At 40.1% G+C, this 15,935-nt stretch overlaps 1 protein-coding gene across 7 annotated transcripts in view; it reads left to right on the plus strand.

Annotated features, from left to right (window-relative positions):
• LOC109436883 (melanoma-associated antigen 8) overlaps positions 1 to 15,935 on the plus strand; it is a 178,556-nt gene that overhangs the window by 62,760 nt on the left and 99,861 nt on the right. The window lies entirely within an intron of this gene.

Consider the following 15,935-nt stretch of genomic DNA (forward strand, 5'->3'; position numbering starts at 1 on the left):
TAACTTTGAGAATGATATGAATGCCTCACCCCAAACCAAAGGTTTATTAACACTTTTTCCTTAATAACTGTGCTAATCAACCTCTCCTTAATTTAAACCTTTCCCCAGTTTCTGTAGTTTCTGAGTCCTCTATAGTAGAGGACTGTCAATCTCCCATTTGCTTGAGAGCTGTTTGGGGAATATCAGTATTTACCCTGTGACCTTGGGTTCCTCTGGAAGTTTCTACCAGCTGCTCTAGGCCTAAAGCCTCAACAGAGTCTTTGTTTTCATTTCAGTGGGTGGCCCTTGCTAACCTATAATGGATCTAGAAACAGGGCCCAATAATTCTTGGCACTGTGGAAACATGTTTTCTTTTCTTTTTTTTTTTGTTAGTTTCAGGTGTGCAAAACAATGTAACAGTTAGACATTTACACCCCTCACAAAGTGATAACCCCCTTCTCCCAATCTACCACCCCTCTGATATCGTATATAGCTGTTACAGTTCCACTGACTCTCGTCCTTATGCTGCACTCCACATCCCAGGAGGAAACATATTTTCTTATCAATGCCAAGAAATAATTATCTACAGTGCTCCCAGCCCCAACAAGACAAGATCTTTAGCATACCTTATATTTTTATTTCTCTTACCATCTCCACATCACTGCCCCCAGAGTTCCAGAAGGGACTACTGCTACAAGCATAGTGTTCTCCGGAGTTGGAATTCTGCTGGATACAGAAAGCTGAATTCTTTTAAAAAAAATTTTATTGGGTAACAGTATGTTTTTCCAGGACCTATCAGCTTCAAGACCTATCAGCTTCAATTTTTAGTCTTTAGTTGCAGGGGGCACAGCCCACTATCCCATGCGAGAGTTAAACCAGCAACCTTGTTGTTGAGAGCTCATACTCTAACCAACTGAGATATGCAAAAAACTAAGACTTTCTACCACACTTTCAGGACTAAAACAGGTTTTTTTGTTTTTTTGTTTTCACTAAAGATAAGAAATGCATGCAAGAAGAGAAATGACTTGATGCTAACAATGGTAACCAGGAAAACGTATTGTCTCAATAATTAGTGGTAATGTGGTTATGAAATTAAGTAAACTATTAAGCTAAAGTCCTAAAACAGAATTTGCATAGTGTAAACAACCAAAAATATTTTGAAGACTAGAAAAGGGCAGTGGTTCATCAAAAATTCAGCTTTCTGGGGCAGCTGGATGGCTCAGTTGGTTAGAGCGTGAGCTCTAAACGACAGGGTTGCTGGTTCCATTCCCACATGAGCCAGTGAGCTGTGCCCTCCACAACCACGTAGACTGAAGACAAGCTGCTGCTGAGCTGCTGGTGGGGTGACTGGATGGCTCAGTTCCCTGGGAACATGTAGCTGCAAAAATCCACATGGGATGGGGTCTTGACGCGTCTAAACTCACTGCACCACCACCTTTTTATATGTGGATTTTTGTTTTATGTCATTCAGGAAGAACTCACCAAAATATGTGACTCAATTTTGAACCAAGCTCAGCATCAAAAATCTCACTGTCCTCATCAGCGCTGTGAAAAATGAGGATGAGCGCACTTGTGCAATATCTGCCCAAACTTCCATAGGTGAGGAAGCCCACAGATCTGATTTAATATCCAGACTCAGGTGGTCCTGATACAGAGTTCGTCTGAGGATTGCAATCATACACATGCTCTGCAATTTGTTTCTTGCTCACTTTATGTTGTCCCTTTTGAGCACCATTGTGGATATTTGGCCTTTTATAGACTGTACTGTTTCCAGAGGAACATATTTTCATAGACCAGTGAGGGTGATTCCATGATGACTTCTGTGTCACAACTCAAAAATCTTTGAAAGTGTCTTTCCTTCCTCAAAAGAACAGGATGTTCCAGGCTGATTGTAAAGTATGCTACTCTGTAAGGACACCGTTTGTTTTGAGAGCCCAAACAGGGTAACACAGAGTCTACTATCCACTTTCATGATATAGCAAAAGGATTACTTTTTCCCAAAATACATCACAAGTTCACATTATTGTTTTTAAGTCATGATTTCTTTTTAACTGGTTTAATGAAGGCTTATTAATTCAATTTTTCATTTGTGTTTTTGTGTTGCCAAATATTTTCCTTTTCTACCAACTTTATTATACCATGCTATGTGTTATGAAATCATACCACGTGTTCAAATGACAGTGTTGCCAACCTCCCAATTTAGCAGCCTTCATTATTTTCTTTATTAGCTTATATTTCTTTAAAATGGCCGCAAATTGTATTGCTCCAAACACTCTCCATCGGTATTTCTCAAACCCCAGTTACCTGCAAATAAAAATATCCACCCTGGGTCCAGGGAATTAAAAAATGTCGGACATAAGTAGCTCAAATAGAATATCAGGCAGTTATCTAAAAGTTATTAATGCTTTATTCCTATGGGAACTAGTGTCTCATCTGTTGTAGGCAGCTTTGATGTTTCTTAAAGGCCTTTAGCTATTAAGGCCTAAATATAAAGTGCAGATATTTATTATCTCGGTACCAATTCATCTTTGCAAATAGCAATTAAGAATATCAGAACATGTAGCCAGTGTCAGACATTGTCAGGCTTAAATTTTTATCCAGAAAGTGCAGGTGGGCTTATTTCTATACATCTGTGTAATTCACAATTTTGTTTGTTTACCATAAGCATCATGCACAAAACACCAAAAAATTAAGACAGCATACTTCAATTGCAATTTTATGTTCAAGTCACATTTATTTACCCTCCCTTTCTCACCCTCCCCCACTCCCACTAATCCAGGTGGTGACATTCTTTATGTATTTTCTTATAAAAACAAGGACAAAGCAGTTATTTAAAGGTTTAGTGCAAAGATCAACATGGATTAAGATATTCCATCTGGGTAAACCTAATTCTGAGTTGAGTGGTAGTTTAACGACTGTCACAAAAGATATACAAAGTTACTTTCTTCCAGGTTACTTTATTGATAGGGTCTGTATTGCTAACCTATTGTGGTATAACAAACCCCTTCAAATTTCAGTGACTTAAATCAATAACCCTTTATTATCATAAGCCTATGAGTTAGCCTGGCATTTCTTCACATCTTTGTTCCATTTTCTTATGTGTTTACAGTTGGCTGTGGGTAAGTTGGGAAGCTTGTTGATCTTGGCCAGGTTCTTTCACATATTTGGGGGTTTGCTGGGATAACTAGGCTCTCATTCACATGGTCTTCCATTTGCCATCCTACTAACCCAGGCACATTCTCAAAGCATGGCAGAGTTCCAAGAGGGAGAGTAGAAGTGTGCAAGGCGTCTTGAGGCCTATACATGGAACTGGCACACTCACTTCTGCCACATTCTGTTGGCCAAAGTCACAACGGATCCCAGATTCAAGTTGTGGGGAAATAAACTCCACCCTTTAATGGGAAGAATGCAAAATCATTGCAACACATATGGACATAGGGAATCCAGTAATGGCGGTCATCAACTGGAGCAGGTGCATAGCTGTGTTGCCCTTGTCTGTGCTCTCTCACATATTTGGGGGTCACTAGTACTATGGTGCACTAGAATAACCTCAGCTGAGACAACTGGGGTCTACAGCACATATTTTCTTGTCCTCCAACATGCTTATTCTCATGACAGGGCAGGGATTCAAAAGAGGATTCAGAAGGGACCAAGCCTCTTAAGGCCTACAGATACAACTTTCTCATCAGCACTTATACCACATTCTATTGGCCAAAGCAAGTTAAAGGGTGCTATAGACTTAATGTTTCTGCCCCCTCCCCCAAATTTTATATGTTGAAACCTAACCCCTGATGTGAGGGTATCTGTGTGTGTGTGGGGGCCTTTGGGAAGTAATTAGGTCATGACAGTGGAGCCCCCAAGAATGAATGTATTCATTTCAGATAGTATTTTCAAGTAGTATCCCTGAGTTATTGAAGATTATCTCTGGCCTGATATCAACAAGACAGCAAAGTGGGAGGCCCCAATGTTCATCCTTCCCACAGAAACCACAAAAACAACAAAGAAACAATTACATGTCAATGAGAATAGCTCTTGGAGAGCTCCAGGATACAATAAAGAATACAATTAAGAAGCTGAAAGAGGAACAAAACAACTGCAAGTCAAACAGAAATCAATTAACAAAACAGCAAGAGTAAGTTCTGACCTATCAATAATTACCTTAAATGTAAATGGATTAAACTAAAGGCATAGATTGGCCAAATGGATAAATAATCATGATCTAGTGATATGCTGTCTACAAGAGACTCACTTTAGAATCACAGGCTGAGAATGAAGGGATGCAAAAAGATACTTAATGCAAATGATAACCATAAGACAGCAAGAGGTGGCTTTATTTATTTTTGTTTTTCAATTACAGTTGATATTCAATATTTTGTATTAGTTTCAGGTGTACAGCATAATGGGTAGACATTTATATAATCTACAAATTGATTAGTGTAGTGCCCACCTGGTACCATGTATATTTATTACCATATTATTGACTATATTGCCTATGCTGTACTTTGCATCTCTGTGACTATTTTGTAACTACCAATTTGTACTTCCTAGTCCCTTCACCTTTCTCACCCAGCCCGCCAGCCACCTTCCCGCAGTTTGTTCTCTGTATCTATGAGATTGTTTCTGTTTTGTTTGTTCATTGATTTTGTTCTTTAGATTCCACATATAAGTGAAATCATATGGTATTTGTCTTTCTCTGACTTATTTTACTTATGAAGTGTGATCACAAAATATGGTGAATGTTGAAATAAAAAAAATTATTACAGTAAAGGACACATTGCCTTTTATCCCCCTCAAAATGCTCCCCTTCTCTTCAAGCACACTTATTACATCATTCTTGCCACTTTCTGAAGCAGTTCTGGAAGTCCCCTTTCGTGAATGTCTTTACTTCATTCTCTATCATGACAACCCTCGGTGTCACCCATTGCTTCTGGTACGGCAATTTCTGTCAAATAAAAACATTAGCGTGTGTCCTCATCCACCTTCTTCACCAGATCTGGCACCATGTGACTTCTGGCTCTTCCCCAAAGTCAAAATGATTCAGAACATCGAGGCAGCCATGATAGCACAACTAAAGACACTCACAAAAGAGGACTTCCAGAACTGCTTCAGAAAGTGGCAAGAATGATGGGATAAGTGTGTTCAAAGTGAGGGGGAGTATTTTGAAGGGGATTAATGCCAATGCGTCTTTTACTGTAATAAATTTTTAAAAAATTAAACATTCACCATATTTTTTTTATCACACCTCGTAGTATAATACCCTCTAGGTCCATCCATGTTGTCACAAATGGTAACATTTCACTTTTTTATGGCTGAGTAATATTCCATTGTATATATGTACCACCTCTTCTTTATTCAATCATGTATTGATGGGCACTTAGGTTGCTTCCATATCTTGGCTGCTGTGAACAGCACTGCAGTGAACATGGTGATGCATGTATCTTTTTAAATTAGTGTTTTGGATTTCTTCGAATAAATATCCAGAAGAGGATATTTATTTCTCCACATCTTTGCTAGCACTTGTTGTTTGTTGATTAATTGCTGATAGCCATTCTGATAGGTGTGAGGTGACATCTCATTGTGGTTTTTACTTGCATTTCTATGATAATTAGTGACGTTGAGCATCTTTTCATATGTCTGTTGGCCATGTGTATGTCCTCTTGGGAGAAATGTCTATTCAGGACCTCTGCCCATTTTTTAATTGGATTGTTTGTTTTTTGGTGTTGAGTTGTATGAGTTTTTTAAAATAAATTTTGGATATTAACCCCTTATTGGATGTATCATTGGTGAATATCTTCTCCCATTTAGTAGGTTGTCTTTTCATTTTGTTGATGGTTTCCTTGGCTGTGCAAAAACTTTTCAGTTTCATGTAGTCCTATTTGTTTATTTTTTTGTCTTTTGTTTCCCTTGCCTGAGGAGATAGATCAGAAAAAAACATTACTAAGAGCAATGTCAGAAAGTTTACTGCCTATATTTTCTTCTAAGTGATTTATGGTTTCGTGTCTTACACTGAAGTCTTTAATCCATTTTGAATTTATTCTTGTATGTGATATAAGGTGGTCCAGTTTCAATTTTTTCATGTATCTGTCCAGTTTTTCCAACCCCATTTATTGAACCTACTCCTTAACCCATTGTATATTCTTTTTTTTTTTTTAAAGGGCCCAGGATGATGGTGTCACAGAACCTGGGGAAGGAAGGGCTCACTTACTTAGTACCTATTATGTACCAATCCTGTGCATTCTTTCTTTTTAATATATAAATTTTATTGAGGAACATTGGCGGACAGTGTGTTTCTCCAGGGCCCATCAGCTCCAAGTAGTTGTCCTTCAATCTAGTTGTGGAGGGTGCAGCTCAGCTCCAAGTCCAGTCTCTGTTTTCATTCTTTAGTTGCAGGGGGCACAGCCCACCATCCCATGTGGGAATTGAACCAGCAACATTGTTGCTGAGAGCTCACGCTCTAACAAACTGAGCCATCTGGCCACCCCTCCGGAAGCTCAGCGGCAGCTCGTTGTCTTCAATCGCGCAGCTCGCTGGCCCATGTGGGAATCGAACTGGCAACCCTGTCATTCAGAGCCCGCGCTTTAACTAACTGAGCCATCTGGCCGCCCCCCTGCATTGTATATTCTTGCCTCCTTTGTCATAGATGAAATGGCCAAATAGGTGTGGGATTATTTCTGGGCCCTCTATTTTGATCCACTGATCTATGTGTCTGTTTTTATGCCAGTACCATAGTGTTTTTCTTACTATAGATTTGTAATATATTATGAAATCAGATAACATGATACCTCCAACTTTGTTCTTATTTCTCAAGATTGCTGTGGCTATTTGGGGTCTTTTGTAGTTCCATATAAAATTTAAGATTATTTGTTTTAGTTCTATGAAAAATGCCATTGGTGGGTCGGCCCGGTGGCTCAGGAGGTTAGAGCTCCATGCTCCTAACTCTGAAGGCTGCTGGTTCGATTCCCACATGGGCCAGTGGGCTCTCAATCACAGAGTTGCCAGTTCGATTCCTTGAGTCCCGCAAGGGATGGTGGGTAGCGCCCCCTGCAACTAAAGATTGAACACGGCACCTTGAGCTGAGCTGCCGCTGAGCTCCCGGATGGCTCAGTTGGTTGGAATGCGTCCTCTCATCCACAAGGTTGCCGATTCGACTCCCACAAGGGATGGTGGGCTGTGCCCCCTGCAACTAGAAAAACAGCAACTAGACCTGGAGCTGAGCTATGCCCTCCACAACTAAGACTGAAAGGACAACTTGAAGCTGAACACACCCTACACAACTAAGATTGAAAGGACAACATGATTTGGTAAAAAAGGCCTGGAAGTACACACTGTTCCCCAATAAAGTCCTGTTCCCCTTCCCCAATAAAAATTAAAAAAAAAAAATGCCATTGGTATTTTGATAGGGATTACATTGAATCTATAGGTTGCTTTGGGTACTATGGACATCTTAATGATGTTAGTTCTTCCTATCTATGAGCCCAGTATATGCTCCCATTTATGTGTATCTTCTTCGGTTTCTTTCTTATAATTATAGTGTCTTATCATTTTCTGATTACAGGTCTTATCTCCTTGGTTACATTTTTCCTAGGGGTTTCATTTATTTTTTTTTGGATACATTTGTAAATGGGATTGTTTTCTTAATTTCTCTTTCTGATAATTTGTTATTGGTGTATAGAAATGCAACTGATTTCTGAATATTAATTTTGTATCCTGCTACTTTACTAAATTCATTTATCATTTCTAATAGTTTTTTTTATTCCTGTGGAATCTTTTGGGCTCTCTCTATATAACATCATGTCATCTGCAAAAAATGACAGATTTACTTCTTTCCAATTTGGATGCCTTTTATTTCTTTCTTTTTGTTGTCTGATTGCTGTGGGTAGGACTTCCAATACTATGTTGAATAAAAGTGCTGCAAGTGGACATCCTTATCTTTTTCTTGATCTTAAGAAAAATGCTTTTTGCTTTTCACCATTGAGTAGATGTTAGCTGTGGGTTTGTCATATATGGCCTTTATTATGTTTAGGTATGCTCCCTCTATTCCCACTTTGCTGAGAGTTTTTATCATAAATGGATGCTAAATTTTGTCAGATGCTGATTCTGCACCTATTTATATGATCATATGATTTTTATCCTTCATTTTGTTTATGTAGTGTACCATATCAGTATTAATTGATTTGTGGATTTGGATCACTCTTGCACTACAGGAATAAATCCCTCATGATCATGGTATATGATCTTAATGTATTGCTGAATACAGTTTGCTAATATTTTGTTTTGGAATTTTGCATCTATGCTCTTTGGGGATATTGGCCTATAATTTTCTTTTTTTGTAATGTCTTTGTCTGGTTTTGGAATCAGGTTAATAGTGGCCTTGTAACATGAATTTGAGAGCCTTACCTCCTATTGCATTTTTTGGAATACTTTGAGAAGGAAAGGTGTTAATTCTTCTTTGAATGTTTGGTAAAATTCACCTGTGAATATATCAGGTCCAGGACTTTTGTTTGTTGGGAGTTTTTTGATGACTGATTTGATTTTTTTAAAAGATTTTATTGGGGAAGGGGAACAGGACTTTATTGGGGAACAGTGTGTACTTCCAGGACTTTTTTCCAAGTCAAGTTGTCCTTTCAATATTTTTTTTTTTTAAGATTTTTATTGGGGAAGGGGAACAGGACTTTATTGGGGGAACACTGTGTACTTCTAGGCCTTTTTTTCCAAGTCAAGTTGTTGTCCTTTCAATCAGTTGTGGAGGGTGCTGTTCAGCTTCAAGTTGTTGTTCTTTCAGTCTTAGTTGTGGAGGGCACAGCTCAGCTCCAGGTCCAGTTGCTGTTGCTAGTTGCAGGGGGTGCAGCCCACCATCCCTTGCGGGAGTCGAACCAGCAACCTTGTGGTTGAGAGCCCGTGCTCCAACCAACTGAGCCATCCGGGAGGCAGCTCAGCTCAAGGTGCTGTGTTCAACCTTAGTTGCAGGGGGCAGAGCCCACCATCCCTTGCAGGACTCGAGGAGTTGAATTGGCAACCCTGTGGTTGAGAGCCCACTGGCCCATGTGGGAATCGAACCAGCAGCCTTGGGAGTTAGGAGCGTGGAGCTCCAACCGCCTGAGCCACCAGGCCGGCCCATGACTGATTTGATTTTGTTAGTAATGATCGATCTCTTCAGGCTTTCTGTTTCTTCTTGATTTAGTCTTAGAAGACTGAATATTTCTAGGAATTTATCCATTTCTTCCAGATTGTCCAATTCTTTGGTATATAATTGTTGACATTTTCTTATAATCCTTTGTATTCCTACGGTGTCCGTTTTCATTTTTCTTGTTTCATTTCTGATTTATTTATTTGGGGCCTCTCTCTTTTTTTTTTAATGTGTCTGGTTAAAGGTTTATCAGTTTTGTTTATCTTTTCATGTAACAAGCTCTTGGTTTCATTGATCTTTTGTATTGTTTTCTTAGACTCGATTTCATTAGTTTTCACTCTGATCTTTATTATTTCCTTCCTTCTTCTCACTTTGGCTTTGGTTTGGTGTTCTTTTTCTAGTTCCTTTAAGTATATGGTTAGATTGTTATTTGAGATTTGTCCTGTTTCTTGAGATAGGCCTGTATTGCTATGAATTTTCTTTTTAGGAGTGTTTTCACTGTGTCCCATAGATTTTTGGTCACTGTGTTTTCATTGTCATTTGTCTCAAGGTAGCTTTTGATTTCTTCCTTGATCTCATTGGTGACCCATTCATTGTTTAGCAGCATGTTATTTAGTCTCCCTGTGTGTGTGTGCTTTTCAGGGTTTTTTTTCTTGTAATTGGTTTTTAGTTTCATACCATTGTGGTCAGAGAAGATGCTTGATAAGATTTCAATCTTCGTAAATTTATTGAGACTTGTTTTGTGGCCTAATATTTGGTCCATCTTGGAAAATGTTCCATAGGCATTTGAAAACAATGTATATTCTACTGCTTTGGGGTGAAATACTCTAAAAATATTAAATCCATCTTGTCTAGCGTGTCATTTAAGGCCACTGTTTCCTTTCTGATTTTCTGTCTGGAAGATCAACCCATTGGTGTCAACTGGGTGGTAAAATCCCCCACTGTGATTGTATTACTGTCTATCTCTCCCTTTATGTTGGTCAATATTTGCTTTATATATTTAGGTGCTCCTACATTGGGTGCATAAATGTTTACTAGGGTTATATCCTCTTGTTGAATCGATCCTTTTATAATTATGTAATGTCCCCCTTTGTCTCTTATTATAGCCTTTGTTTTAATATTAATTTTGTCTGATAAAAGTATTGCTACCTCCAATTTTTTTTCATTTCCATTTGAATGAAATGTCTTTTAACATTTCATTCTCTATCTGGTAGATGGCTTGCCTCCATTTTGTTTAGTTCTTTTTTTAAAAATTTTTATTGGGGAATATTGGGAAACAGTGTACTTTTCCAGGACCTATCAGCTCCATGTCAAGTCGGTTTTGTTTTTTTCCAATCTAGTTGTGGGGGGCGCAGCTCAGCTCCAAGTCAAGTCGCTGTTTTTTCAATATAGTTGTGGAGGGCGCAGCTCACTGGCCCATGTGGGAATCGAACCAGCGACCTTGGTGTTATGAGCACTGCGCTCCAACCACTGAGCCAATTGGCCACCCATCAGTGGCTCAGCTCTAAGCTCAAGCCGTTGTTTTCTCGCTGGCCCATGTGGGAATTGAACCGGCAATCTTGGTGTTATGAGCACTGCGCTCTAACCACTAAGCCAACCAGCTGCCCACTGGCGGCTCAGCTCCAAGCTTAAGCCATTGTTTTTAATCTAGTTGTGGAGGGTGCAGCTCACTGGCCGCCCATGTGGGAATTGAATCAGTGACCTTGGTGCCATGAGCACTGTGCTCCAACCACTGAGCCTACCGGCACCCCTTGTTTAGTTATTTTAAAGGCGTTTTCTCCTGTTCTTTTATTTGGGATATGTTTCTTTGTTTCCTCATTTTGGTTGCATCTCTGTGTTTATTTCTATGTATTAGGCAGATCTTGTACATCTCCTAGTCTTGACTGGATAGTCTTATGTAGCAGGTGCCCTCTGGGGCCCAGTGATGCAGTCTCCCTCATCACTTGAGCCAGAGGCTCTAGGTGTGTCTCGTGTGGGTTGTGTGTTCCCTCCTGTTCTGTTTGAGCCTTGATTGCTGTTTGCAAATCAGTGAGTGTTATTGACCCTCAGGCAGACTGGTTGTGATGATTGGTTACAACATCAATGTATTAACTGCTGTGTAGGGGCTGACCCCATGGATAGGGATTCATCCCAGGGCGCTCTGGTGCCTGCTGAGACCACCCTTTCCGTGTGTCGCTTGTGGAGCTAATTGGTGGTGCTCTGCTGTCGTTTGAAGCCAGCTTCCTGGTGTGTTGATTCTGGTTTGTAGGAGGGGTTCTTATGCCAACGAAAGTTAGCCTCTCCCTGTGATTGGCCCGGTGCTACTTGGTAGGAGCACTGTGGTTGGTTACTGCTTGTGCTGGACCTGGAGGTGTGTGGGAGTGGCCACGCTCTGAACCAGGTATGGCTGCCACCATCACTGGGACTTGGAAGCTCAGGAAAAGTTCCATGGCACCTCGAGGCCTGCTGCCACCTGCTGGCTGCCTTAAGGTTCAGCTGCTGATAGAGCCTCCCAGGGTACCAAGAGTTGTGTTAGGCAGGGTCTTAGGGAATCCCCAGGGTGATGTGAGTGGTGTTCATCAGGTCAATATAGCTTCAGGTTTGGTGCCAGTGCTGTGCCTGGGGCCACTCTGCAAAAGGCTCAGCACACCAACCTCCATCTACCTAGGGCCTATAGACCCTGAGAGTTTTTCAAGAAAGTCTGCAGTGTGTGCTGGGATTCGTTGACCACAGCTAAAAGTGTTTCTGGTCATGTGTGAGCCAGGGCAAGCTGTTTGCTACTGAAAGAGCCTCCTGTAGTGCCTGAGCCAGGGCTGGCTGGGGCCTGGGAAAGTGCCTCCAGCTGTGTGCAAGTTGAGTGGGGCGGGGTCCCAGGGAGTTACCAGGGTGGAGCAAGTGGAGTTTACCAGGCCAATGCAGATTCAGATTTGGCCGTGATGGGCAAGTGCTTAGCATAGGAAAGATAATGCCTACCCATAGGCTGAATGGGAGAAGAGCCCAACACAGAGATAATGGTGGCTGTCCTTCCAGCCCTCACCCTGAGGCCATACAACTCAGTCTCTCCCTGTATGTCTCTGGTGCCTCCCAAGTCACCATACCTGTGCTGCTGCATCCCACAGTGAGTACCAGAGAGTGAGTGAGTCTGTGTGTGGGCCCTTTAAGGGGACACCTGGGTTTCCAGCAGACTTCCATCTCAGATTGATGGACAGAATCCCCACTGATTTTCACAGCTAGGTGTTGTGGGGGCTATTTTTCCTGGCACTGGTGCTCCGTGCTGGGGAGCCTGGGTTGGGCTGGGACCATTCGCTTTTCAGGAGAGACCTCTGCAGCTAAGATATCCTTCCCAATTCTCAACCACCATACATGGGTGTGGGGCAAGCCCGTTTTGAAGCTCTGCCCCTCCTACCAGTCTCTACCTGGCCTTTCCTTTATATCCTTTGTTATAGGAGTTCTGTTCAGTTAGTCTTCAGTTGGTTATCCAGGTTGATTGTTCTATAATTTAGTTGTAATTTTAATGTGGTCATGGGAAGAGGCAAGCGTTTACCTAGTCCACCATCTTGCCTTGAAAATCAAGAGGTGGCTATATTTATAGCAGAGAAAATAGACTTTAAGTCTAGAACTGTCTCTAGAAGGTCATTATCTAATGATAACAGGGTCAATTCAAAAGGAAGGTATAACAATTATAAATATATACACACCCAACATCAGAGCACCTAACAACATAAAGCCAATATTGACAGCTCAGAAGGCAGAAATTGACAGCAATAAATAGTAGTATGGGACTTCAATCCCCCTACTTACAAGAATGGATAGAAAATTCAGACATGAAACCAATAAACAAACAGCTGACTTGAATAACACTATAATTAAATGGACCTAACTGACACATACAGAACTTTCCACAAAGAGCAGAATGCATAGTCTTATCTTACACTATATACAAAAATCAACTCAAAATGGGTTAAAGGTTTAAATGTAAGAATTGCAACCATAAAACTCCTAAAAGAAAACATAAGGGAAAAGCCCCTTGACATTGGTCTGGGCAATGATATTTTAAATATGATAGCAAAAACACTGAAAACAAAAGCAAAAATAGACAAAGGGATTACATTAAACTAAAAAGATTCTGCACTGCAAAGAAAACATGTAGTGAAAAGGCAGCGTATGAAAGGGGAGAAAATATTTGCAAATCATAAATCTGATAAGGGGTTAATATCCAAAATGTATAAGGAACTCACACAACTCAATAGCAAAACAAAACAACAAATAACTCAATGAAAAAGTGGGCGAAGACATGAATAGACATTTCTCAAAAGAAGACTTACATATGGCCCAGAGGTACATGAAAATATTCTCAACATCACTCATCATCAGGGAAATGCAAATCAAAACCACAGTGAGATATCACCTCACACCTGTTAGAATGGCTATTATCTAAAAGCCAAAAGATAAGAGCTGGTGAGGAAGTGGAGAAAAGGGAACCCTTGTATACTTTTGGTGGGAACGTAATTAGTACTGCCATTATGCAAAACAGTATGGAGGTTCCTCAAAAAATTAAGAATAGAACTATCATATGATCGTTCCATATGCAATTCCGCTTATGGGTATATTTCCAAAGGAAATTGAATCAGGATCTCAAAGGGATATCTACACTCCTATGTTTGTTTCAGCATCATTCATAATAGCCAAGATATGGAAACAACCTAAGTAGTCATCGATGAACAAGTGGATAAAGAAAATGTAATATGTATGTATGTATATCACATATACACAATGTATGTGTATATGGCTATATGTATATATCTCATATATACACAATGGAATATTATTCATCTTTAAAAAAAGAAAATCTTGTAATTTGCTGATGAACCTAGAAGTGAAATAAGCCAGACACAGAAAGGCAAATATTGCATGATCTCACATGTGGAATCTAAAATAGTTGAACTCACAGAAGCAGAATATAGTGTTGGTTACTAGGGACTGGGGGGAGAGACAAATGGGGAGACTTTCATTAAGGGGTGCAAAGTTTCAGTTATTCAAGATGAATAGGTTGGGGAGATTATGTACAACAATGTGATTATAATTAACAATATCGTATACTTGGAATTTTCTAAGATGGTAGATCTTGCATGTTCTCACCACACACACATACAGACATAAATAAGAAACAAAAAAGTGGTAACTATCTAAGGTGATGGAAATGTCAGCTTTATTGTACTGATTATTTCACAATGGATATGTATATCAGATAATCAAATTGTAAACCTTAAATATATATGATTTTTAATTGTCACATATACCTCAATAAGAAAAGAAGAAACTTGTCACTGCCCTTGGTGATAACTTTCTGGTATCCCTAAAGCCTATTTCTTTGCAATGGTATTTTAGGTTCAAAATCCTCTCCATTTAGAATTCTATGAACATTATCATAAGGTCTAATAACATTCCAAATGTGGATGAAGAATTCAATGCTAGCTAATACAGCTAACTTTTTATTCCCTCTCTCTGAAATCTTACATGATTTTCACTTTATCCTTAAAATTCAAAGCATGTGCATCAATTAACTTTTGTTGTAGAACAAAATAACCACTTCAAAATTTTGTGGCTTTTAATCATTTCTTGAGTTCACAATTCTGTGGTTTGGCTATTTTGGCTGGGCAGTTTTTCTGCTGATCTTGGCTGGGATCACTCAAGCCTCTGTAGCTGTAGTGAATGGTCTCACATATCTGGGGGTTGGCTAGGTGTCGCCTCAGGTGACCAGCATGACTGGGTCTCATAATCCAGCAGAGTAGCCTGGATTTACTTACATGGCCATCAGGGATTTCAGCAACATCAAGAAAGCAAGACCTGATGTGCAAGTGCTTTTCAAGCCTCTTCTTGTATTATATTTTCTAATATTCCATTGGCCAAAGCAAGCCACATGGCCAACTCAGGTGCAAGGGGTGGAGATATAGAGCCACTTCTTGATGAGAGGAACTGCAGTATCATATTGCAAGGGCAACATGCAAAAAAGGGAATAATGTGTGTCCATTTTTACAATTTACCACACTCCACCTCCCATTTCATCCCCTACCCCTTCCTCCATCACTTATTCCACTCTAGCCAAACTGACCTCCTTGCTTTTCCTCAGTAATGGCAGGCATGCTCTCACCTCAGGGCCTTTGCACATATTGATCCCTTTCCCTGAAATACTCTTCCACCAGATAGCTACATAGCTAGTTCTTTTGGCCCCTTCTGGTCTCAGCTGGGATCATTCACATGTCTGTGATAGACAGGCTTCAGCTCTAATGGCTTGTGTGTGCTTCATATTATTTTCACCCACCAGCAGACGATCCTGTGCTTGTTTACATAGCAATCAGAGGGTTGGTTCCAAGCAACTATAGAAGTGCACAAGGCCTCTTAAGACATAGCTTGGAAATAACACAATGTGACTTTCACCACACTCTATTGGCCAAAGCAAGTCACCAAGTCAGATCCAAGGGGTGGGGAAGTAGGTTCCAGTCTTCAGTGGGAGAAGCTTCAAAGTCACATTATGAAAGGGCATGGATACAGGGAGGGAAATAATTATGGCCATTCTTGCAAGCAACATACCATAGTGTGCCATTTTTCAGTATTTTGTTTCAAAACAATAGTCTTCAGTGTGGGGAAGTGTATCTTTTGTTACTCCTTTAATTATGTTTTTCCATCTCTCCTTGCTCTTCTTCACCATTTGGAAATTCTATTAGACAGACACGGACTCACCTATATCTATTCTCCATACTTCACAACTTTTTTTTTCTTAGCTTTCCTCTCTCTTCCTCCACACCTCCCCAATATATTTTAAAAGTGTACTTTAATGTGATCTTCCAGA

This window comes from Rhinolophus sinicus, chromosome X, assembly GCF_036562045.2.
Source record: "Rhinolophus sinicus isolate RSC01 chromosome X, ASM3656204v1, whole genome shotgun sequence".
In the NCBI taxonomy this organism is placed as follows: domain Eukaryota; kingdom Metazoa; phylum Chordata; class Mammalia; order Chiroptera; family Rhinolophidae; genus Rhinolophus; species Rhinolophus sinicus.